Raw genomic sequence first — 27,612 nt, forward strand, 5'->3', positions numbered from 1 at the left:
TTCTCTCCAACAGATGGAGGTCGCCGTATTTAATTACGCGGATGACCTCCAGCTGGTCTTTGATCTTTCCTCTCCTTCTTCTGTCCTCAACTTCCACACTGTCATGTTTCACATCAGGGACTGGATGAGCCATAATCACCTCAAACTTAACCCGGACAAAACCGAGTTGGTATTGACGGGCGGTTCTTCCAGCCCCTGGTCCCCCCTTTGCTGGCCTCCCTCTCTTGGTCCCCCTCCTGTCCCCTCCTCCTCTGTCAAAACACTAGGCATTAAGCTCAATTCTCAACTTACCCTTCACTCCCAGGTTAGCTCTGTGGTATCTTCCTCTTTTCTTTCACTACGTACTATCCGCAAGGTGTCCCGTTTCTTTACTTTTTCCGCTCTTAAACTTATTATCCTGGCCATGGTGGTGTCCCGCCTGGACTATGGGAACGCCCTGTATGCCGGCATCCCTGCATACAGTTTGTGCCGCCTACAACAGATTCAAAACCAGGCGGCCCGCCTAGCCTTCAACCTTCCCAAATTCCACCACTCCACCCCACTTCTAAAATCTCTTCACTGGCTCCCAGTATGGGCCAGAATTCAATTTAAACTCGCATCAATCACTTTTCTGGCCCGATCGGACCTGGCACCTGCCTTCATCTCCTCTGAGATTGTTCCCTATGTCCCCTCCAGGGACCTACGTTCTTCCTCTCAGTCCCTCCTCACCATCCCCCGCTTCCGGAGAAAAAAGTGGGGCGGCTCCAAATTTGCCTTTCTAGCACCAACCCTTTGGAATTCCCTCCCCCTTCACCTTCGTGCCAGCACCCTCTATCCCCAATTCCGTAAAAATCTTAAAACCTACCTTTTCACAAAATCCTTTGAATGAATGCCCAGCCCTTTCCCCCTGTTTCTTAAACCTCAGTCCCCACTAGCTACAGCGCCAAGAAACCGCCGGTATACGTGCGCTTTAAAAGTGCTTTTAAACTCAAACTTAAACTCAAACTCAAAAGCACTTCCAGGCGCTTTAGGGGAGAATATAAAAGTCCAGCAAAGTTCTCCTCTGTATGCAGCAAGGCAGGGGGGGGGGGGGGCAAGGCTGGACCTAGAGCCAGCTTACTGGGCCTCCAGGCAGGGAGGTAGTCCAAGTGGCAGTCCTCTGGTCCAGCAACAGCAGCAGCCCCCCTCAGGCAGGATCCTGGAAGAGAACACATTCATGGGGTCACAGCCCCTTTTTATACATAGCTTTCCTTTGTCTCAAGATGCAGGGAAGGGGCGAACCAGTAACAACTGGTTCCTGAGCACTTTGTTTTGCTCAGCCCCTCTCCCTATTCACAGGACAGGCAAGGGTCATCAGTCGCACCACAGGGGGCGGAGCCAGCATTGTGTGGGGAAAGCCCAGCCCTATTCAGGTCCTAGGTGTACTCCTCCCACCCATCTGGCTGCTGATCTTCCTATTCACCACTGGGTGACTCCTCCTGACTCTGGGGATTTCCTAGCCCGTCACATGACTTCAGCCAGCCAATCACGCGACAGGCAGTCACTGCACATTTATGCCAGCGTCTAGAAGTGGTGCTTCCACACTAGCTACATGGACACCGCACACATCATCGCGCAGCATTTAATCACACGAGTCCGCACATACCAAACTCGCACCTGCACTCCCCACGCATCAGGAACTACCAGGGACACATGCATTCCCCCATGTATTCCTATGGGAGGGCAGGCGTATCTCACCACATGCACCCAGAGTGCGCACGCACTTTACTCTGGGACACAGGGAAAGTGCGCAGAAACCAAAAATCACTACCACCAGGGCACCAGTAAAAGCAAAAAGTTTAGGGGTGAACCTGCCAGAAGGGCCAAGTCCAACACTGGGCTACTGGTCTCCTTGTACCATGGTCAGGGCAAAGTCCTTTGGCAGGTACTAGTATCCCTCTTGGGGGATGAATCCAGATTGACAGCTCTTCCAGCTTGAGTGCAACTTTTGGTCATTGTGGATTGGTCACTTTGTGTGCCCGGCAGCAGGTAGTGGCAAAACATCTGTGGTGACTACCAACTTGCCTGTTTCAGTTTCTTTAACTCAAGTCCCTGGAGCTGGTTCCAGGGGATCAGCCGACTGATCCTTGGAGTCACTGTTATGGTTTTGAGGCCCAGGAATCCACTTTTGCCTGGGTCAGGAGCTGCAGGCACAGTCCAAACCTGACTAGCGCAAACTGCAGCAGGTGTAGTCCTTCCAACAGTGCAGCCTCTCCTTGTGCAGTTTTAAGGGCAGCAGGCCGGTCCTTCTTTGGTCCTTTCTTCGAATCCAGAGTAATCTGATGTGCAGGGTGCCATAATTATCTCAGGAAAATGCCTGGAACGTACTGTCGTCATTAGCCAATGGGCTCCTGGGTCCCCTTCCCTTCTGGTGACATGTCTCCTGCAGTGTGTGGAATCTGGCTATCTTAGGGTACACTATTCAAGCCACTCTCAAAATGTTGTGGCCCGTCATTAGCTTGGTAGCCTACCCTAGAGCTGAGGCTACTTTTGGGGATGGGTATTCCCTCTCTGTCCCTGTCTAAAACTTGTCTGCTTGAACAAAAGGCATCCTTCTGTGTTGTCACAGGTGACCTTCATACGTGACTTCCCCTATGCAGCTCGCTTTTTGGGCTAACACTACGAGTGGCATTCCTGGGCGAGGAGTTAACACCTCACTCTGCAGCAACTGCCTTTTGTCCCTTAGCCTTGGAGTCATTCACACATCTCAGACTCTGCACACACCTTTCCCCTCCTGAGGCGGAAGCCGGGAGGTCTCCTGCTTTTCTTTCAATTTTAAACTAATTTTCGTGATTTTACTCGTTTTTTCACCTGTGCTTGCTAATTGTATTTTCTAGCCTGCAGCAGTGTGTAGAGACCCCCCAGCGCTCAGCAGCGCTTAAAAACTCTTTTTTCCCCCCTCCCTGCAGCTCCGGTCCCACCCTCGGCTGAGTGTTGATGCCGAGGGCTGGACGCCGGTTTTGGCGGCCATCTTCGTTTGGGCTGGGTTGGGGAGGCCATAGACAAGGACTATAAAAGGCACCTGAGACTTGGAAAGCGGTAATATCAGACTCTGCACACACCTTTCCCCTCCTGAGGCGGAAGCCGGGAGGTCTCCTGCTTTTCTTTCAATTTTAAACTAATTTTCGTGATTTTACTCGTTTTTTCACCTGTGCTTGCTAATTGTATTTTCTAGCCTGCAGCAGTGTGTAGAGACCCCCCAGCGCTCAGCAGCGCTTAAAAACTCTTTTTTCCCCCCTCCCTGCAGCTCCGGTCCCACCCTCGGCTGAGTGTTGATGCCGAGGGGTGGACGCCGGTTTTGGCGGCCATCTTTGTTTGGGCTGGGTTGGGGAGGCCATAGACAAGGACTATAAAAACAGGCACTTACGGCTCCGCGCAGCGGACGCGACCAGCGGATGCGCCGGACCTGCGCCGGAGTCGTGCTAGAGTCCTGCCCGTCTGCGCCCGTCAGCGTCCCGGAAGCGTCTGGCGTGGCTGGTACCTCTGGCCCCTATGCTCTCCTACTCCGCTCAGGAGCTATACTCTTTGCGTAACTGGAATGCGTCGTGTTACACGGTTTTTCCTGGCCGATATAAGGGTAAACATACGTGCCCTGCCTGCCATTGGCACCCTGTTCGCTCCTTCCCTTCCCCTATCCCTGCTAAGGAGTGTAGCATCAAACACCTTTGTGTACTCCTCAATACGAGGTCGTTGCACCGACACACTCAAGAGATTTTTGATCTCCTCTCAACGACCAGTCCTACCTGTCTGATGCTTACTGAAACATGGCTGAATGATTCCCCCCACCCGGACATTGTGGCAGCCATCCCCACGGACTATACCATCCATCGACAGGACAGAGACAAGGGTAGGGGAGGAGGAGTTGCCTTGGTTGTTAAAAAATCTTTTCCGTGCACGGTCACGCATACTCACACCATCGCAGGGGCGGACTCTTTAGCCTTTACGATCTCCCTATCGCCGCAACAAGCGCTGAAGGGTCTGATTGTTTACAGACCCCCGGGCCCAGTGGGATCCTTTTTTGATGATCTCCAGCAGGCCATGTCGATCCTTGTCCTTAGATCGGAGCTGTGCCTACTGGCGGGAGATTTTAATTTCCATTTGGACGACCATAATGACCAGGACGCCATCAAATTGCTGGATATTGCATCCACTCTAGGCCTTTCCCCCTATCTTTCTGGTCCGACCCACAACAAAGGCCACACACTCGATCAGGTGTTTTCCACCACACCTATCATGGCTGTAACTCTTCTGCCAGTCGTCTGGTCTGATCATTATCTTGCCCACTTTGAAATACTTTCTACTGTGACCTCTCCGGCCAGTGTCATGAGGCAGCAGGGCAGCAGCTATAGGGCATTCCACCGGGTGACCCCAGACATGCTAACGCATGCCCTGGCAGATCACCCTGTTTCCTGTACTGGCGACCTGGAGAAAGATCTGGAGAGCCTACAATCCTGGCTTCTTGCCAGACTAAATGAGCTCACTCCCTCACAGCCACCCAGATCTGCTGCCCGGCGGGTCTCTGCCCCCTGGTTTACGGAGGATTTAGCCCACGCTCGTAGGCAATGTAAAGCTGCTGAGCGGGCGTGGAGAGTCCAGTATGAGCCTGAAGCCAAACAACGCTATAAAATCATGATGAAGTCCTACCACGATCTTATTTTACAGGGCAAGAAATGTTACTTCGCTAAAAGGATTGAAGACGCAGCTAACTCCTGTAAGGAGATTTTTTCTATTGTACGTGAATTTACCAGCCCCCGGACAACCTCTACTCAGGGTGCCCCGGTGGAGACCTGGGCTAACACTATTGCCAATTTCTTCACCACCAAAATCAGGCTAATTCAGGATTCTTTCCCGTCGAGAGCGTTAGATGATTTATCTACGATGCCGACGGAGACAGTCTTCCTGTCTCCTCCTGGCCCAGCTTTGCTAGACTTTCCTCCCCTTCCGGTTGCCGCATCCTTAGCCTTGATGAGGAACCTTAAATCAGGCTCACCATTAGATCCGTGTCCAGCAAAATTCTTAGCGAAAATGGCAGATGTCATTAATCCCATAGCTAATCCTATCCTCAATTTATCCCTGAGTCAGGGTTTTCTGCCCCAGGCCTGGAAGCAAGCCATGGTCATCCCCCTGATCAAGAAGCCCAATCTTGATCCAGAGGCGCCTTCTAATTATAGGCCAATCTCGCTCCTTCCAGCACTGACCAAGATCCTGGAGAAACACGTGCACAGCGTGCTTTCTAACTTCCTGGAGTCTAATGAGTTACTTCATGAATCCCAATCGGGCTTTCGTTCCAACTTAAGCACCGAGACGGCGCTCCTGGAAGTCTCGGAGATCGTGAAGGAGGTGCTGGACACAGGAGGCAGGGTGATGTTAGTCATGTTAGACCTGTCGGTGGCGTTTGACACCGTCCCCCACGAGGATCTCCTCACTAGACTTCATAACATCGGTCTAGGGGGGACGGTGCTCAACTGGTTTCGTTCCTTTCTGGCCAACCGCCGGCAGACGGTCTGGGTCCCACCCGGGTCCGCCGAGATGCCGCCATTGGGAGTCGGAGTGCCTCAGGGCTCTGTACTGAGCCCCACTCTATTTAACATCCTTATGACCCCTCTGGCGACACTGGCGGAGTCCTACGGGGCCCGGATCGTCTCTTATGCTGACGACACCCAGCTTCTATTCACCTGTCGTAAGAGCGAAGAGTTCGATGGAGAAAGGATCTGCGAGTGCCTTGGGGCTGTCTTTAGCTGGTTTTCACACAACAGCCTCAAATGCAACTCGGACAAATCCGAAATACTATTCTTCGGATGCCCATCAGAACCAGATTGGCAGGGATGGTGGCCTGCTGACATGTTCCCTCCCACTCAGTCCTCTAAGTGGGCTAAGAACCTGGGGGTTAAAATTGACAACGAGCTTTCGCTCAAATCCCAGGTTTCCACTCTTACGGGAACATGCTTTGGGATACTCAGAATGTTGCGCAAGTTCTTTCCCCTTCTCTCGGAGGAACATCGGAGGATTACTGTTCAGGCACTCATAGGGTCCAGATTGGACTATGCAAATGTCCTATATCTGGGTCTGCCTGAATACCTCCTCCAGCGTTTGCAGGTTACTCAGAACGCTGCTGCTCGTGCAATTTTTGGCCTGCACCGTCGCACCAGTGCCTCCAATCTCCTCGTATCCCTTCACTGGCTTCCGGTGCGGAAGAGGATACTTTTCAAGGCCATGACTCTCGCCCATAAGGCCTTGCATGGCAATGGTGCCAAATATCTTCAGAGGAGGCTGGACTTCTATCGGCCTGTACGATCCCTCAGGTCAGAAGCTTTGGCTCGGGTGCCACGCATCAAAAGGGCTCGGCTAGGCGGCCGGTCCTTTAGCTTTCTTGCTCCGCAGCTATGGAATTCCTTACCGGTGTCCTTGCGAAACACCGCTAACCTGCTTGCCTTCAGAAAAGACTTAAAAACCTGGCTGTTCACTGGATAATCTGCCCCCTCTTTAGGCCCCTGCTCTTTTTACTATTATGTTTTCCAGCTCTTTCTTTGGTCTGGAGCACAAAAGCGCCGGGACACTCCTTTGGAGTAGCCGTTGCGCTATAAAAGTCCCATTTAACATAACATAACATAACATCTCTCCAGGCAGGCAGAAAGTTGTCTGGCGCCTTTCTGAGGCCACTGGACTAGCTGGGCAAAGAGTGGCAACTTGCTAAAAGTTGCAAAACCTTAAATATGACAGTACCCTCAACCTGGGCATGAGTTCAAGTTCAACACACAAGTTAAAGGGTAGGAGGAAAAACGCCTTACTTTGACCTCCTATAAACACTTAAACACATCTAGAAGGGGGGCTTTGCATTTGAAGCTGCTGTGATCTAGGGGTGACAAAACACACCGGGGTGTTAAAACTGCCCTCATCCACAGAAATCTGTGGCATGCTTCATCATAGGGCTGCTAACACACAGACCAGACCAAAGCTGGAGGTGGAGCAATAGGGGAGGGGAAGACAATACAATACATAAAGAAACAGTGTGGGATCAAGTGTAAATGATGCAGAGAAACAATTTAAAATGGACCAAGGGAATTCCAAATGTATACTTTAATAATGGATTCTCTGATCAGAGTAAAAGGTCATTAATGGACCCATTGATGATGGTATGATAGGCTATGATGAACCCACTACACCTCCACTCTACAAACTTTCGACATGCTTCATCCAGCTACCGTAATTACCCTGGCTTTCATCAGGACTAACAAAGATCCCATAGGTACTACCCCTACCGCCTCACTTCTATGGTAGAGTGTAGACACACGAATGAGTGAATACTCTGACAAAATCAAAGAGTAACTTGCTCTCCGTGGGATACCTGTAATAAAATCAACAAAACCTATATCAAACATACAGTGCCCTCTGTGAAAAAAATGTCAAAGGTGGTTTTGACCAACCCGATCAAAACAGCGATTCCAATTGGCGTCACAATATTAAAAAGACCACTAGTGCGAGTTGTAAGGCCTTGTGCCCCATTTGATGAGGATAGACTTCCCATTTGAGTGCTCAATACACACTTGTTCCTTACATTAATAGTACCCAAAGAAGGCATCTGTGCTAAACGAAAGACAGTCATTAATTCGGCAAATCTTACTGAGTTTATTAAAATCAATGCTTGAACTGGCAGGGGAGCGAGGACAGCTCCATATAGTCACACACTTTTGGGATACGGAGATAAAAGAGGAGGAAATCCAATAGTTAACTATGTAATGAGTAGAAAAATTGGACCTGCCTCGGGGCCGACGCGGTAGTGTGCTCTGCTAAACCTAATTCCCGAGTAGGCATAGGGACTTGGTGTACCTTCTGTAGCGATAGCACAAAGTGCTTCCTCCACCCTCGGGGCGGCATTGGAGAGAAAGACTTACTTGATAGACGTGCGCAACCGGTGGTTCGTTAGAGGCAGAGAGAAAGTTGCAGCGCTGACCACCTATCCCATATTGGGTGTAGGTTGTGTCTTGGTGCAGGTGCGTTTATGAAGGTGCAGGTGCGTGTATCAAGCTCATGGAAAAGTAGATCTCATGCATGACACCATCAAAATAGATAATGTGCGCGTGCAGTGCCTGTCCGGTGTGCCCATATTACAAATATTCCTCATACCTGGTGTATGTTTGCTAGTAACTACCTTGGTGGGAAAAACATGCTATAATAAGTATATGCTAAAATAACGTGTGTGCAGCAACCAGATTATAATTGTAGTGACCAAAAACAAGAAATGATTGGTCCCTAGACTGGTACCGGCTTGTGCTGCATCTATAGGGTAGTGTCTGTCTACACATACAGTGGCCAATACTGAGTACATGTATGCTCCAAGAGGAAACAAAGTCCCAAGCAAAAAATAACTCAAATGTGGTCCAGACGGGTGAAATGACTGGGAGGGACAGGGGGCCGTATCTGACTCCACATAAATGAGGTGATCCCAGATCCCTCTGCATATGTGTATTGGATGTCATAAATAGTCCCCAACGTTCAAGGCTGGTCAGGGAGGGAAACCGGTGGCCCGAAGGTGTCTCATAAGTTATTCAGTGCATTCCAAGGAATGTCATCGTTCAGGCCCTCAATGTTGCTCTAAACCCCATTTATCCAGTTTTGCTCCCTAATGAAGTGTTTTCTGGGTTACGGGCAGTGGCTGTGATATTGGGCTCAAGTGTTTAAAAATAGAGAGAGACCCCTTGTGAGATTCAAGGGAATAGGGTACTCTTCCAAGTAACAACTAGCAGTCCCTTGAACACAAATATATTAAAGCAATGTAGATTTACAAAGATAGTCACTCAATGGTTCAATGGTTAGAGCGGCAGACCCTGAAGCAGAGTTCTGGCCAGGGACCAGGGTTCGATTCCCGCCTTGGCGGGGCTCGGGCTCAATTTCCTCGGACCTGTCTATTCTCGCCTCGGTGCCTATTCTAATCACGGGCCCCACGCTGCAACTCTGGGCAATAGCTTGCTTAGCCTCCACACCGGCCCCAACAGCGCTAAGGATGCCTGGCTTCACCCTGGGGGTGCCCAGGAGTGGACACTTCACAGGGAAAGCCAGGAGGGGTTCCACAGCGGTATGAGTATCAGCGCCAGGAAACCGCAAAGGCGACACTGCAAGGTGTCCGTCTGGTGACAGTGCGCTCTATAAGTACCTTGACATTTACATTTACATTTACACACAATCAAATTAAAAAGGCCACGTACATTTATTTTATAAGAAACATGTATTTCATCACATTTAAAAACATCACTTGATATTGATTTCCTGTTCTAATCAACACCCTGAGTCTAATCACATACAACATATAATGACTCGCAAATACAAAAAAAGCCTAAGACAAAATTGCAAATTTACCATAAACAAGTCAAATGATAAAATACACAACCCTATTATGAGCCCGCATAACAGAGAGAATACAACATGAAGAAGACACTACACTTTGTCATAAACTATACATCCAATCTAAGACAGCTCTGGGGATTAAACACTTGTGAGATCTTAAACCATTTATCCTATCAAGTGGATATCCGTTTCTTTGGATTGTATTTGTTCTATGCGTCGACGTGTTTCGATGGGCTAAATTTATGCCGCTATCTTTGTCAAGACCAGTAATCGATGTTTTTCTCTCGTTCAGTGTTGATTTATAAATTTCCGCTAAGAAAGAAAAAGATTTATAATTATATTTAGATGGGTTATCACCTACATCTATTTCATAACTGTTTCTAATGAGCTATGCCCTGTCCAGACTGGCCCTAATCCTCATATCATTATATCTGGAAAACTCCATGTTCAAGAATTTTTGAGGTACTATCACTTTCACTCGTAGCACTTAAGGCATTATGTTACTTATGTTCATATTTATACTACATGTTCATATTTTTGCGGTCTACATTCATTGAATATTCTCACCTGAGTATATTTTACTCTTTGTTCCTTATTGATACAGCCCACTGCGGATGATTGGGCGACACTTCTTGTGTAACGGGAATTAATGGTCCACCTTCCTTCTTCACCTATATGCAATCTGTAAAGCATATAAATTACCTCATGTCCATTCTTTTTCATGTTAACTCAACTACACTGCCTCACTCAATACCTATAGATTGTATAGTTCGGGTATGATTTACATTCTTACCGTTAGGCTTGTGTAATACAGATACGGCTTGTCAGGGAAATCGGGCACTGTTCTTTATCTGTTCAATTGGCCCAGCTACTGTTGTCCGTTTATCGTGATCTATAATACATACATATTATGGTCATATCCCTGTTATGTACGACCTCCTCCATTCCTATCGTTTGCCCTTTGTTGTATGAAGTTTTTTCCTACCTTTTTCGTGGCGTTTATACTATGGCCCGCATGTCGTTCCTTTTCTTCCAATTTAAAGCAGGTACACTTGAGACCTGTTCGAGGACCGGCAATGAATGGAGCGTCCTCCCTGTTTGACAATTCCCCTATTCTGAGATGAACAAAACGGTTTTGAAATTAATATTGGGGAAATTTTAGGAGTGTGCCCCCTACAAACTTTTTATCCCATTACAGCGAAAAACGACTGATTTCACTGTTAGGTTTTCCTCCTCGTTAATCTTACCTTGGAGATACAGGTTCTGTCGTCCATGCGGGGATAATTCCTAGATGCGGTTTGTAATTACCGCTATTACCTCCCGATGTCCTCTATTTGTTTTAACAAACTCCCTTTCTGATTGGTTACCTTCATCTTGTGACTTATCATGGGCCAATCCCCTTGTCTCATTCATGTAGCTTGTAGTTATTACATGTTATCTGCCTGCTCATACGCAGATGCAAACATGATGTATTCTGATTTTAAAGTAGAACCCCGTTCATTGGTTCTCATATACCCACATCCATCTAGTGGTTTTGTTTTCCTCGTCTTTTTTTTGGAAATGATTTCAATTAAAACTTTACGAGTTTGTTCCACAACTCAGGTTAATACAAGAAAAAAACTAATTTTGTTCGTTTTTGTCTCTATTGCGTCTATTTTTGTTTTTTTGTTGTTTTGTTGTTTCCTCACTACCTTAAATAGTAATATGTGTCTGCTCACCCTCCATATAGCCTTTATGTACTTAAGGAATGTGGGTAATACGTTTTACGCATTACCCGACAACGTCCGCCACATTTTATTATCTATAGAGAGGAAAGGCAAACCACCCCTTACCTCTAGTAGTTTATCCTGACAACATTTTATACACACTATGTTTGTGGAAAAGGATATATATATCCTAACCACCCTGTTCTAACAAGTGTCCCTGTTTAGTCGAGATCTTGCTAACCGAAATTGCGATGGCATAAATATTCTCAATTATCACAAACTCAGGTATTAACCGGATTGAATATGAAAACCTCACAACTACAGATATATGGGACCATTCCTTACACCGACTACTAAGGTCTGAAGGTTGCAAATAAATACCCAGGCGATGTCACAGAGCCAATATTACAGTTGGAACTATCTGCAACCCAATAGAGCAAAGGCTCTCTCCAATGTCTCTTATCTTGTAATGATGCTCATCCAATCTTCTTTGGAATTAAGGCCCCTATCTACTGTGTTCAAATAACACATGAACCACTGTTCACGTTGTTTTCTTCGGGTATTAGAGTCCCCTCCTCTCCTGTTGACTGTGATTTTTTCTAAGATGAACCATTTGAATTCATTGCAATCGTGTTTGAATTTCCCATAATGGTCTGTAAGTGGAGCCTTATCTTTCATATTCCTAATAGCAGACCTGTGTTCAGACAGGCGGGTGCGAAGTTCTCTGCCTGTCTCGCCTACATAGCCCAATCCACACGGGCAGATGAGGAGATAGACAACATTTCTGCTACGGCAGTTAAGTGTTTTTGCCCATATGTTCTTCTGGTTATATGTGATACTTTTAGCTTCCAAACACTGTGCACAAGTCGAACAAGAGCCACATTTGTAGTTCCCTTTGGCTTTTTCACCTGCCAGTGTGGTTTGGGTGTCATGATTCTGTTTGTAAGTCTTCACCAGGGATTTACGGATAGTTTTATTCCGTCTAAATTAAAAAAGGGGTTTTTCTAATCTACTTTCTGCTTCATAGTTGAGAATTTTCCAATTTCTGTTAACTATGTTCTTAATTCTATTGCTTATATTGGAAAATTGTGAAACAAAGACAATTCTACCACTCGATATGTCTTTTTTGTTTTTGTTTTTGTTGGTCTCTAATAGACATTCTCGGTTGTAGAACCTCGCCCTTTTTAAGGAATGCTTTATTAGTTTCCTTGGATATCCTCTTGCTTTTAATTTATTTGTTAGGATTTCCGCATGGCGGTAGAAGTCATCCAAGGTCGTGCAGTTGCGTCTCAATCTTAGAAATTCACCAAAGGGGATGTTATCTTTTTGGGAACGAGGGTGATTGCTATCATATGTGAGTAAGGTGTTCTTATCAGTGAGCTTTGTAAAAAGCTCCATCTGTAACGAGTTAGCCACATTTTTAATTTTGATGTCCAGAAAATCTACATACGAGTTGCTGTAATTCGCTGTAAATTTAAGATTTTGATCACCTAAATTGATCCAGTCTAGAAAAGATTCTAACTCATGGCTGTCACCGTTCCAGATAAAAATAATATTGTCTATGAAGCGGTACCATCCCTGTACATTCTCAAAATATGGAGCCATCTCGTTGAAGATGTGTTTCTGTTCGAAATTGCTGACATAGAGGCATGCCAGACTGGGAGCACAGGTAGCCCCCATGCTGGTCCCTTTCACCTGTATGTAGGCATCATTTTTGAATAAAAAAATATTATTCTTGAGAACCATTTCTATACAAGAAACTATAAAGTTTTTATTAGCCCCTTCCAAGTTTTCTTTCTCAAGGGTATCGGCCACCACCCTGATGGTGTCATTTTGGGGGATATTTGTATATAATGCTTCAATGTCTAGGGTGACCAAAAGTTGGGTCACCCCATTGAAGCTCTGCCCTTCAAAAATAGAAATCGCATGGGCTGTGTCTTTGATATAAGACCTCTGTTTCTGTACTATCGGTTTTAGGAAATGGTCAACATATCTGCTTAAGGGTTCCAACATCGAGCCTATACTACTGACTATAGGCCTCATCGGGGGGTTGTTTATACTTTTATGGATTTTCGGTAGACCGTAAATGGCCGGTGTTATTGGATGCGCATTCAATAGAAATTTATACTCATTTTCGCAAATCCATCCCTCGTCTAGTCCCTGTTTAAGAAGAGAAGCCACTTCTGGACTGTCCATAAAATTCTCAGCCATGTTTTTTCACTCCTTGTAGTGAGTTGTCAGGTGGGTAGTTGTCCTTTGTCATCTGACAGTGGATCTGAGTTCCATTATCCTGACTTTTACCCTGCGGGTGGTCATCCAGATGTAGATAAGGCCGCATGGGCATTTGAGCATGTACGACATTGGTCGTGCTGCAGTTGGTATGCTTTTGTTGTTCCCATGGGTAATTAAGACCAATGTCCACAGTCTGTGTTTGCAGTCAGGTGACAAATGTTGCATGTCCCACACCTCGTGTGCCCTGTCACTAGCGGGAGACCCCATGCATTCTTCTGGCCCAGGACTGCGACATACCTTGCTGATGTATTCCTAGGTCTGGTATGAACCAGTAAATCCCTTATGTTCTGGCTCCTTTTCAAAGAACATATACAATAAGGAGCAATAGAGGGTTCTACAAATCAGACCGCCCTCCACACAAAATCAAATAAAGACCTGATCTGCTGCTGGACTAGCAATTTCAAAAAAACAAACTTGGCTGCTATACTGATAAAATAGCGTCTGAGATGTGTAAAGCGCATGGCTGTAACAGTAAAGAGACGTCCCAGCGCTGAGAAGCAGGGAAAGATATATATATATAAAAGTTACAGGAACAGTCATATCTTTACTGCCTTTACAAATATCAGAAGATTAGAAATCCTCCTGATAGAGAGGCAGTGAGTTCCATAAAGTAGGAGCCAACACTTTGAAGGAACGTCCTCCAGTTTTGGCTCTACGGAAGCGAGGCACATACATCAAATTAAGGTCTGCATAGCGTAGAGCATGAGATGGGACATCTTGGTAGCCTAAATTATTGAGGATAACCGGGTCGAAGCCCGTCAGAACTTCATGAGTAACAAAGTGCTTTGTACTTAACTCTCTGATCCACGGGGAGCCAGTGGAGTTGACGCACTACACCTGACACTGGACTATACTTAGGTAGAGCAAGTACCATGTGAGCTGCCGCATTCATAGTGTGTTGAAGCCTATTTATCACAGACTTATTAGCCCCTAACAGGAGGCTGTTACAATAGTCTAACCTAGACAGGATTGTGGCTTGAACAACTAGCTGGCGTGTTCGAGGGACAAACCGACCCAAAATGGGTTTGAGTCCGTGCAGAATTCTGAAACAGGTCCTTGCCACAGATTTTAGCATTTTCCTCAAAAGAGAGCAGTATCCAACCTTACGCTGAGATTTTTCACCATGTTTTTGGGCATGGGGGGGATTGCCCAATATAGACAGCCACCAGTTGTTGCCCCACCGATGTGAGTCTCTGCCGAGAAATAGAAATTCTGTTTTGGGTGAATTGAGTTGGAGACCATTTCCCTCCATCCACCCATCTATAACTGCCAAATCTTCCTGAAATGTAGTCCTGTCTTGACTGGAGTCTTTAGTACAGGAAAAAATTAGTTACGTATCGTCCGCATAGGTTGCTGGTATTGGCTATCAAGGCCAGCGGAGAAACATAAATGTTAAACAATGTTGGGCTCAAAGCCGACCCCTGTGGGACTCCATAATGCACATGGTGCGTCAAAGAATGAAATGGAGGGGCAATGACCTGAAATGACTTGTCACCCAAAAAGGAGGAGAGCCAGTCGAGGGCATGGCCTTCAATACCAATCTCAAGCAGCCGATGGAGCAAAATACTGTGTGAGACTGTATAGATGGCCGCGCCAAGGTCAAGCAGGATGAGTGCTATTCCAAATAGACCCACTTTTCTTAAATCTGTACAGCAATACCCTATCTCCCCTACTTGTATCCCCTACTACAAGTGCCCAAATGAAAAAAATGTGTGGTCTGAAAGTACTTCACGTAAGCACAACCTCAGGAGCTGCTGGTAGGTACTCACCAGTATGCTCACATCTTCATCGGTATCTTTCAAGACCAAAAATGAAATGTGTGAAGAATAGTGTAAAGCAAGAATACTCTAATAGTGTGTGAACAGAATAGACTGCACACGTAAATCGTGCTACCTTATTATGACCCCATAGTGCAGAGCAAAGGAAAAGAAAAAATACGTATGTTTCGCTTCTCAAAGCTAAAAAGGAGCGGGAACTGACGAGACTGCCAACTTTAATCAATGCAGTGGACCTACTCCAATTAAAAATGGCACAATGTTGCAAACCACTTCCATTTAAGGAAGGCCAACATGTTTCATTGCCTACGAAACTTACGGCAATTTCGTCAGGGCTCGGGGTCAGTCGTCAACACATTAGTATTCCTTTTTTGATCCTGGGGAGATAGACAAACATTCAAGACATAACACATGCCACATGGTTAGGACATCACAACATAATTAAAACAATACCACGCATTTGGTGTATCAGTTAAAAATTGTTTAGAGGCCATAAATATTTACCAGGTGGTTGCTCTCAATGCGCATGATTTCTGCAATATGTATTTCACACTGCCCTGGCGTGTATTCACGGTTGCTTCTTGTCAACCTGCAATATTCATGATGTCAGATGCGGTATATTCCAACAATTTTACTCTATAGTTCCAAGTCTCTCAAGCATATATGTACGGAGCTACGAACTCCTGTAAGTAGAGCCACACACTTCACATGTCCTTAGCTTGCTTGCGTCTAAGGGAACCACCCACAAAGGATGGGGCAATTCTTTTGCTCGTACCGACCTGCACTTGTTACTGCAACAAAGTGGTTACGTATTCTAACTTCGTTCCGGTTCTATCCGCAACACCAAACTCCCATAGTTTCGCTATGGCACTGTGTTCCACCCTCTCATAGGTAAGCCGTATTGGATTCCATCTCATATTACAATGCTCATTCAAACCGCCCACACACTTACCAGAGACGCAGGAACTGTCCCACCGGAAGGCTAACCCTCAATGACTTAGGGTGGAAGCTCTCAAAGAGGAGGAGACTTCCTGTCTGTGGAACACTCTAGTTTGTAGGCGTCCTTCGCTGGGGAAAATCACCAAGTCAAAAAAGGGGAAGCTCCCTGTAGTGATGGTAAATGTAAAGGGAGGTTCCTGTTGTTCAACCACTCCAAGAAGTCTTGTATGGACTTTGCATTCCTCTCCAAGATCAAAAGGACGTCATCAATGTAGCTCCTCCACACCTTGATGTTTCTCCAGGAACTAGCGGTGGTGAAGACGTATTGGTCTTCATAAGCCGCTACATAGCCCCACAAGACTTGGGGCAAACATGCTCCCCCTGGAAGCCCCATGCGTTTGGAGATGGTATGTGCCCTGGAATGTAAAAAAGTTTCGCAGTGCTATCTCTGCCAAGGTGTAAAATGAATGGTCTCTGGGTGTAGAATTCCCAGTCGAGGGTAAAAAGCATCTCCTCCACCACGCGTAGTCTCTCTCTTTTGGGGTATGTTCACGTACCGTGACTCTACGTCTAAAACCACCAGGAACTCTTTCTCTGGATCAAAAATCAGGTCCTTCAATAGGTGCAGTACATCGGTGGTGTGCTTAAGGTAGGCTGTGCTGCTTTGTACCAATGGCTTCAGGAAGAAATCAGAATTGTGAGAGGGGTTCCAATAGCCACCTATGCCTGATACTATGGGTCTTCCTGGCGGAGGTCTTGTCTGTTTGTGCACCTTGGGAAGGGTGTAGAAGTATGGCGTCACCGTATCTTCTTGGCACAAGAAACTCCCTTCTTTTTCAGTGATCCATCCGTTATTCACCGCTTCCTCTACCATGGAGGCTATCATTTTTGATGTCCGCAGTGGGATCCCTGCGAAGCAGGCTGTAATTGCTTTCATCTGAAAGGAGACTCAGGCACTCTGCCTCATAAGTGATCTTCTGAATCACGATGGCTCCCCCTTGTCCTGCTGGTTTTATCACGATATTTTGGTTCTTCCTTAGTTCTTCCAGAACCTCCTTTTCAGGTCTGGTCTGATTCTTGTAAGGGGATTCTTGTAAGGGGAGTTTTCTTGTCCCGCAAGGGTTTCCACTTCATGGATGACTGCTCATTCAAATGTTTCCACTTCAATAGGAAGGGTACCAGTGGGGGGGTGTGAATTTGGATTTAGGGCGGAAATTGGTGTCCCCTTTTGGCTCAGTGTTCTCCGACCTGTTTTCAAAGAAGACCCTTAGACTAATGTTGCCGAAGAAACCTGCCAGTTCCTGGCGGATCCTAAACACATCTAGGGTATTCGTCGGAACAAAACCAAGCCCCTTGTTGAGGAGTGCTTCCTTGAGGACCTGTCAGGGCAGTGTTGGTTAGGTTCATTACTAGGGGGTTTACTCCCTTCTCGTCCCCGGTGATGGGTTGCTCTCCATGCTCCAGGTCACCCTCTGCTCCGGGTCCTCCCATTGTACACCTGTCTTTCCCTTCTGCTTGCCCATTCCTCTCCCTCGGCCTCTCCCTAAAAAAGGATTCGACATCTGAGAAAACTGTGCTTTCTGGCCACCCTGCATCACTGGGAATTGAAAAGTGGGTGGCCACCCAAAGTTTTGACCAGAGAAGTTGGGGTACATAGGGTTAAACAGGGGTGTGGACCTCCAAAGAAACCCCTTCCTCTACCCCTTCTACTTGGCTTTCTCACATAGACAGAAGTAGCACAAGCAGTGGAGAGTGGAGGGGCAGGGTGTTAATCATAGCCTACCATGCCATCATCCACGGGTCCGTTAATGACCTTTTACTCTGATCAAGGAATCCATTATTAAAGTATACATTTGGAATTCCCGTGGTCAGTTTTAAATTTTCTTTGCAGCATTTCTACTTGATCCCACACTGTTTCTGTGTTGTCTTCCCTTCCCCTATTGCTCCATCTCCAGCGTTGGTCTGCGCAGAGGTGTGTTAGCAGCCCTATAATGAAGCATGCCTCAGATTTCTGTGGGTGAGGGCCGTTTCAACACCCCTGTGTTTTTTTCACCCCCTAGATCACAGCGATTTCAAGTGCGAAGTCCCTCTTCTGCATACGTGTGTGTGTGTTTGTGTGTACATGAGTTCGAGTTCTGTACTACAATTAATTTGATACCTTGTGATATTGATATTGAATTTGATATCCTGCTTTAGCCAATGGGGCTACTTACTTTTCCCAGAAAAACACTTTCAAAGTGTTTTTATTAAGACATGTGAAACATATAGGTCCTAACAAACTATAGCTCCCTGCCATAGGGCTCCATAGGCCTTCCTTAGGGGCAACTTACATATGCGGTTGAGTGATGGCTTTGTCATTCCTTTTTAAATATCTCAGTCGAACTGGCAGTGCAAACACTGCACTTCCTGTCTGTAGTGGCAAGCTGGGAGCCATGTGGACCTTTGTCACGCTCAGTGCTGCAGCCCTGGGTGGACCCTCTGCCCTGCATGCTCTGGGTACTGTGCACTAGGGACGTATAAGTAAGCCAGCATTTATGAATTGGGTATAGCCAATTTGACATACACTATGTAAGGGTATGAGCACTAGCATTAAGGTCTGGTCAGCTGTACTCCGTGCACTCTGAGTCGAAGAACCAGCAGCATGATGTGGGGATGAGCATTAATGAAGGCATTTCCGTACAAATAGACATTTAAAGAGAGAGGGAACGCATTGCTTAAGAGATTCCCATCTAAAAGACCATTGGATAATACAGAGATCTCATGGATGCTGATCTTTCCACTCCCATTCACCGGTCTCATTCTCTGCAATGCATTTTTCAGGCCGCAAATTTCAATTTCTCTCATTACCCTTTGACCCTTTCTGAGCACCATATTGTTTTCCAAACTGCTGGAACCAGTAATAGCTGTGTTATGGCTTCATGGGGTATGCTTTGTAATCTACTCAGCAGGGCGAATTATAACCGATACTGTATCCTGATTGGGGGACGGTACATGAGCTCACTGCTGAGCTAGAAAGCTGACCTTCATATTACTGGTCATATTTTTTCTTCCATGTTTGTTGACATTTTTTTTTTTTTTTTTTTTTTTTGCTGCTAAATTTTGAATTAAGAAGTCATAATCATCACCTCTGATTCTTTAATAGAATCCAAACTTCATTTCACATTAGTGAGGGAGAGTTACATGAATGTGTACACTAAAGACTGTACCGGTCTTTGCGGTGGAGAGGGCCCGCCGTACTCTGGGAGCGCGGCCACCGGTGGGGGCTCTTCCACGGCCTAGATTGGCGAGAATCTTGAACTATCAGGATCGGGATGTGGTGCTGAGGCAGGCTCGTACGATGGGCACAATCACACACCAGGGCATCCAAGTCACCTTCTACCCGGACTTCACCCCGGCGGTGCAGGCTGCTGGAGAATTCTTACCGGCAAAGAAGATCCTATTGCAGGCACATATACCGTACTCTCTGCTCTACCCTGCCAAACTCAGGTTCCTATGACGCTCGGCTCATTTTTTCACCAAATCAGCCTTGAAATTTGCCAAACATGTGGGTGGCAAGCTGAACAAGAAATGTCCAGGTCCAGCTGTGGCAGAGGAACGGCAGCTAAGTGATAATGACTAAATAATAGACATTTGTATTCTTTATGGAACGTGTGTTCTTTTTCCCCCCTACACAAATGCTCGTAATTACACAAACTGACATTCTGTGTATTTAGGTTCCAGAAGTCAGTGTTCTGCTTTTCTATGTCACACACAAGTGCATTGAATTTTCTTATTATTCTAATAATTGGTAATGGTTAATAACGCCATAGATGATAGATATCCGCTGCGCTCACACCTTATGCCTTTGCAACCTAGCGGGGTGAGACGGTTAAAGTGGGATAGATGATCGTAACCACATGATGAGAGATGGTTAAAGTGAATGTCGCCTTAAGACCACATGCTTTGTTTGGATAGATGCAGTGCAGGTTTGGTCTCTTGCAGTACCTCGGCCACCCTGCTACGGTAAGGAAGTATGCTGATACTCATACGTCCCCATGGGAAGTTTCCCTGAAACATTCAGTTTTAAGTTTTTTGGGGGGGAATTGTTCCAACCTGATTGGGGAGTTGATGTGGGTGGGGGGGTTGTTTTGGGTATATTTGCTGGTGTGTGGCTGTCGATTGCTAGGACTGATTCAGGACGCAAAGACAGAACTATTTGTCCGATGGGCCGGGGGGGGGGGGGGGGGGGTGATGCGCATGCACCTTTGCTGACGATCACGAGACTACGGTAAATTGTTTAACATGGAATATTAGAGGCCTTAATGACAGTAAGAAGTCGAGGTTGGTCCATGCGTATCTCGCACGCCACAATGTCGACATATGCTTATTGCAGGAGACTCCTCTCCGATCCCAGCACTCGACAAAACTCACATAGGCGTTGGGGCTCTTCATATGTGTCAGTATACTCTAATTTCTCTAGGGGAGTAGCTGTGCTGGTGCGGCGAGGCATAGATTGGAGGGAAAGAGACTTATGCTGACCCTGATGGCCGTTATGTCATACTCCTGGGCTATTTGGGGGGAACTTTACTGACAGTTGTAGCACTATATGGCCCCCAACACTGACTCCCTGGGTTCTTTCAGGACGTCTGGGCTAAAGTTAGGGCCACTGGTTGTACCACGTCCCTCTGGGGTGGAAACTTCAATGCCATTATTCACGATGACTTAGACAGGCAAGGCACAGCTAGGACACATCACCCTGTGGCTAGCAGGGTATTAAATGCCCTGTTGGACGAAGGTGATATGGTGGACATATGGAGGCTTTGCAACCCACTGACTAAAGAGGGCACATGCTTCTCAGAACACCATCGTGCCTGGTCTAGGTTGGACAATTGGTTGATGTTGAAAGATGTGGCCAGCTGGGTGGAGGACGTTAAGCATCTGTCGAACTCTATCGGACCACTCGCCATGCCTGCTGACCCTCTCCCTGCCCAACACTACAAGGAAGGCATTTTCTTGGAGGCTGCCCCCACAGGCGCTTTTAGATGAGCCATTCAAAGAACAAATATGCACTGAAATTATGGACTACTTCACACTTAACACGGGGTCCATCGACACGGAGGCCTCACTATGGGAAGCGTTTAATACGGTCATTAGGGGTCAATGTATCTCGACAGGCGGGTGTCCTCAAGGCCATTAGAACAACATTGTGCAGTATTGAGACACAAATTAAAGATTTGGAGGCGCGCATACAAGTGGATGTGGAGTACTGGGAATTTTAAGCCCAGCGGTGCAGGGGAACTCACCCTATGACTTCGGGTTCTTCCTGTTTCAGACCTACAGAAACACAGAGTCTTCTGGGTGAAGTCAAAATTCAGTTTATTGGCTGCAGACCAATTACAGGCATCCTAGAAGTACAACAGCGTGTATGTTCTCAGGAGACTGCTGAAAATCACAGAAACGGGCTTCTCCTTAAATACAAAATATCCTGCTTCAGGCATACATTCCTAGTTTTATGGCATGGTCATTTAGATGTATACATTTCAAACAAAAAGGCAGAGTCATGATGACCATCCCACATTCCAGTTAAGCCAGCCCGCAATTATTTACCCAGCAAGGCTCAGATCCCACATCAGATATTTGATAGGCCCCAATAAACATGAGCATCTCCTGTTTGGAAAACAAGCCATAAAGCAGGAACAGTCAGGTGCGAAAGAGATTAGCTGGAGGCTTGTGTAGGATGAAAAGACTTTATGGTGTGTCAAGCCCTGATGCTAATCACAGGTGGCCAGAGGACGGGGAACTCGTGAGACCGGACTGACCTGGGGCAGCGGAGCCAAGCTGCCCAGGTCACAGAAAAGTCAAAGAAAGGCACATGTGCTCTAAAAGGCCCGTATTTGCTTCATGCTATGTAGCCTATGTGAGGGCAACCATAAGATGGCCACCGCTCTAAAATGGAACCCACGTAGTGATGTATAATAGCGTATACACAGTGCATTCATAGCTAAAACGTTACACAAAGCACTTGTACATACCGCATTAACCATTCGCGGTTCACTAATACCGGGATAGACAGGGGTAGGGCCCTGCCTCCTACGCGGTCCCAAATTCTAAAGTACGACAGACCCTCCTTTTGCCCTTACATAGGCAATAACTATACTCATTTCAATCCGAGTCTAGGTCAATATTCACGAAGTCATGGAGATGTTGCTGTAGCATCATCCTATTACTTAGCTCGTCCCTCGATACAGGTTTCCTTACACATAATGTAGCACAGAGGCCACATATCGCAGGAGCACACTGTATGCACAGACAGAACAGGAAAAGGATGGCTAAGATCATTCCAATGACCATCAGAACTTTCCAACCCCAGGCAGATATCAGTTCCCAGAACCACCCCACCAGTGACCAATCTCCTTTATCCACGTGTATGGACTCATGGATAACCTTACATACCCCACCGCGGTCTGCAAGTATGACGTCTAGAACCATGCGGTTCTGCAAAGTCATGAGGCGATCCGCTTGGAGCTCAGCTGTCAAATTACCAAGGGCACCAGCCGTAACATTAACAGTGGATTCAACCACACGAGTCAGTTGTCTCAGGTTCCTACTATTGACCATAGGTCCCCAAAACGGTAGGAAACCCAAAAAGAAGTCTCCCGCTTCCTGACCGGCAGTATCCTCCTTACTAATCACGCCTCTCACAACTCTGGTCTTGTGATAGTCAGAGGCGGCAGTAAATGTTGGCGGTAGCAGATTTGCAATATAACATGTGCCCGAGAAATCAGGGGGCAACCATGTATATGCTCGGTCATTGCAGATAAAATATGTACCCTTGGCAGCCAAAAACGCTGGGGAAAACTGTGACGGAAAAGTGTACGTTTCAGTACAGTCACTTCTTCCCAGTTGAGCTCTAGGATTCTGACCATTACCTTGCAAACAGAACCGACCTATGTGGGGTACGACCCAGATTGGGGATGAGATTCTTCGCTGTCTTTCACCCAGACTAATACTATACCCCGTCGCGTTCCACCCTACATAAGCTCTCAACTCTTCTTTGGGAATAGATGAGTATGCATCGATATCTCTGCTCATATCGGCAACTCCTTTCATTAAAGCTTTGTTATTGGTACTAGGTCTGATGGAACGCGGTTGTCGCGGGGAGTAGGCATCTAGTGCATAGAGAAACATGGTCTGGAATGCCCATGACGATCCATTGTAACTAAACGGCAGCACTAGATAGGGAATACCCTTATTAATGGTATGTGGCATTAAACCACACACCCAGCAATTGGTTGTATTCATCACTAGTTGGTGCTGGTGCAGGAGCTGAATAAACGAGTTGTTTACAAACTCAGACCGTATAGCTTGTTCATGTTCAGGCAGAGGGTGAAAAGAGTGTGAGGAGACAGTAGGAGGAGGTATAGGTTGTACAGTGGGTGCAATGGGCTCTTGAGAGGAGAAGAATACAAATCCTACAGTAAACACTACCATACTACATAATACAAACAGGCATAAAAATACAAAACGTTTGCTCTTTAATATTTTACACATTCTTGCTTTAAAGTTCATTTCCTCAGTGAGTCTCTCCATCTTACAAAACTCCATCCTCTAATCGTGCCGCTCGCGGCGGGTGAGTATCTTCTGCTAAGGAGTACGCCTGTCAGTCCAGGGAACGCCCTAGACCAACCAGAACCGTCGACCTAACGTCTTCGGCCTGTACCCCAAAGTCGTGGCACCGTGACCCTGCGGCTGAACCCGGATGGTGGTTCGAAAAACAAAAATCAAGAAAGTCCTTCAGATGGGAGAGCTCTGGTATCAGAAACAAAAGGGTAAGGAAAAAGAATATTTATTTGTCCATAGGCCTTGGTCTTAGATTATAATGGAGACGGCCAGGTACTGTTTGATCTTGAAACAAAAGTTCAGGCTCTGTGGTGTCCAATCGAATTGACGGTGGCACAGCTTCTTGCAAAATATCGTCACTTTCCTGTGCTGAAGTTGTGCCTTTTATGCGTGCATCACTGAACGGCACAAAACGAGGTACAGTGTCTGTTTCAGAGTCTGCGATACCCTCCTGGACCCACTGGTCATACGGCAGAGGCAAAGGTATCCTCTTCACGTGGGCGCCGTGGATCCAGTTCCTTTTCCCCTTTACTCGAACAGCTGATCTTGTGGATAGGAGTACGAGATGAGGGCCGATCCAACGAGGCTCTTCGTTGCTCTTGCGCTGGAAATTTTTCACCAAGACCCACGTGCCTGGGTCGATAGGGTGTCCTGGAGCCTCAGACGCCTGGGGGAGAGTATCATGCACCTGTTGATGTAAAACACGTAATTTAGCCGTCAAATTCATACAAGTAATCAAGCAGTACTGGGTGTTCGATTTCACTGAATTTTGTCGGTCTTGGCACACCCCATACATTGGCCGGGCGGCCAAAAACGACCTCGTAGGGACTAAGTCCCACTCGTGAATGCACAGTCATTCTGGTGGACAGGAGTGCTAGAGGCAGAGCGTCAGGCCATTTAAGACCTGAGCTCGCTTGGATTTTGGCCAGTTTGAGTTTTAGAGCGCCATTGTAGCGCTCTACTAATCCAGCTGATTGGGGGTGATTTGCAGCGTGGAATTTCTGCTTTATCCCTACTCCCTCACACACATTCTTCATCACTTGGCCCACAAACTCACTCCCATTATCACTCCACACCATTCTTGGCATTCCAAACCTAGGGAAAAATTCCTTCACAAGGGCTTTGGCTGTGGATAGAGCAGTGTTCTCTTTTAGGGGATAGGCCTCTATCCATTTTGAGAAAGCGCAAACAACCACCAATACATATTTCAGGTTGTTGCATCTTTCCATGTGGATAAAATCTAGCTGCAAAACTTCAAATGGATATGATGGAGGCGCAAAATGACCAGCTGGAGTTGGGGTTCCCCTACCAGGGTTGTACTTCAAGCATACCATACAATTCTTGACCACATTCTCTGCACACTTAGGAATTCCAGCATTCTGCCATACTGGAGCCAACAACTTACAGATTCCTTTCGTACTAATATGTGCCATTCCATGTGCCATAGTAACCACTGGAAGCACATATGCATCAGGTAACAACCATCGCCTATGTTCTGACAGATCAATCCAACAACCATTCTCATCCAACTTACCCATACTTTCTCTCCACTTGCTCAACTCTTTCTCTGTGGCTTCAGCTTGAAGGGACTTTACACTCTCTATTGTGTTTTCACATATTCCAACATCACCAACCCATCTAGCAGGGCCTGCAACATACATTCGAGTCTTCACATCTTTTGCTGTTTCTTTCGCGGTTTCATCAGCAAACGCATTACCACGACCAACATCATCAGTGATTTTCTTGTGCGCACTGCATTTCATAATCGCAACTTGTAACGGTAGGGTCAGCGACTCAAGGAGATCAAACACCAACTTGCCATTCTGAATCTTAGCTCCATGCGAAGTCAGTAACCCACGTTCCTTCCATAATCGCCCAAAACTATGAGCCACGCCAAAGGCGTATTGGCTATCCGTATATATGTTCACTTTCATTCCTTCAGACAACACGCATGCTCTCGTAAGGGCAATCAATTCTGCTGCTTGAGCCGAATTTTGTGGCACACGTGCAGTTTCCACAATCGTGTGCAAAGTCGTGATAGCATATGCAGCAGTCGTATCACCATTCGGAAGCTTGAAACACGAACCATCCACCCATAAAGTACCATCACACTCAGTCAGGGGAGTATCTTTAAGATCTACTCTCCCTTTTGTCTCTTCTTCTGTTCTGAACAGACAATCATGTTGCTCAATCTCGTCTAGGTCTGCTGGAATTGGTAATAGTGTAGCTGGATTCAATGTGTTGCATCTCTTTATGTGTATATGGTTTGCTAACAGTGTCAGCTCATAACCAGATAATCGCGCACTAGTTAAGTGCTGTGTCTTGGTCCTGTTTAACAATGTGTCCACAGCATGTGGAACCATAACAATCAATGTATTATCCATTACTAGGCCAGCAGACTGTCGAATAGACATAGCTGCAGCGGCTGTGGCTCTCAGACAGCTTGGCAATGCCCTCGCTACCGGGTCCAAGGTTGACGAAAAATACGCGCATGGACGCGGTCTGTCGCCAAAAGGCTGTGTTAACACTGATAATGCGCAACCATCTTTCTCATGAACATACAATGTAAAAGGCTTGCTGTAGTCAGGGGTACCCAACACAGGAGCTGAACACAATGCATTACGCAATTCCCAAAAACTTTTCTGACACTCTTCAGACCATGGGATAGGATTCGGTGTGTCTTTACATGTTAATGCTAACTAAGGTTTTGCCAACAAGGAAAAATTAGGAATCCAATGCCTACAGTATGAAGTAATGCCCAAGAAAGCACGCACTTCTCTCTGTGTTCTTGGCACACTCAACTGTGCAATGGCTTGAATTCTTTCTGGGGTCAGTTTCCTTCCCTCCTTCGATAAGAGATGACCTAAGTAGGTCACTTCTTGTCGACAATATTGCAGCTTTGAGAGGGACACTTTGTGATGGAAGGCAGACAAATGACGCAACAATGACAAGGTAGCGTTTTTGCAAATCTTTTCAGTATCCGCGGTGATTAGTAAATCGTCAACGTACTGAATGAGGATAGCGCCACTAGGTAAAACCAGTGCATCAAGCTGTGCCTTTAAAGCCTGACTGTATATAGATGGACTTTCACAGTAGCCCTGGGGAGCGCGTTTAAAGCGGAAGCTGCGACCTCCTAAACTAAAGCCAAAAATGTCTCTGCTCTCCTCTGCAATTGGGATGCTAAAGAAAGCATTCTTCAGATCGATCACTGAGAACCATGCAGCGGAGGCTGGAATCATGGTTAACAAGGCAGTTATATCAGGGACAACTGGAAACTGTGGTACAACAATCTTATTAACCTCTCTAAGATCAATCACAAATCTGTAAACAGGTGGCTGTGAAGGGTCCGTTCGTTTTAAGACAGGTAAAACAGGACTATTGCAAACGTTGCCTCTTGTCTCTTCAATTACACCCTTTTTAATCAAATCACTGACAATTGCTAACAATGCTTTCTGACCTTCATTGGAGATCTTGTACTGGGGAATACGTGGCAATCTGACATTGGCTTTTAAAGTGACCACATATGGCGGTATTTCCAAAAGACCCACATCATTGGGACCAGTAGCCCAAAGGACATCCGGAAGGGATGACAATTCAGGTGGCATTGCATTTTTAGACAAATACATCGGGGAAATCACTTTCTTGCCTAATGTAAGTTGTACTCCTGAGGGAGAACAATATAGCGTTGCATGCAATCTTTTTAGCAAATCTAAGCCTAGCAAATTTTCACCACAACCTGTTAGAATGAGGGGTGCTTTTAGCTCACAAGGTCCAACAGAAAGTGACATAGGACTAGAAATCGGGTTCCTAACTGGGGCGCCAGAAAAACCTACTGAGACATTCATTTCGCCAGACAAAGGTGCGCCAGGGAGTTTTGAATGCATGATTGAACTCTTTGCAGCACCAGTATCCAGCAGAAAGGGCTCCGTTACATTTGCTGT

The 27,612-nt window shown here is 46.4% G+C and overlaps 1 pseudogene; it reads right to left on the reverse strand.

Moving 5' to 3' along the window:
* LOC146822524 (uncharacterized) overlaps positions 1-16,958 on the reverse strand; it is a 28,959-nt pseudogene extending 12,001 nt beyond the window's left edge.
* Between the last annotated feature and the right edge of the window lie 10,654 nt (positions 16,959-27,612).

The sequence above is a fragment of the Triturus cristatus genome, chromosome 6 (genome assembly GCF_964204655.1).
Source record: "Triturus cristatus chromosome 6, aTriCri1.1, whole genome shotgun sequence".
NCBI classification, from domain to species: Eukaryota; Metazoa; Chordata; class Amphibia; order Caudata; family Salamandridae; genus Triturus; species Triturus cristatus.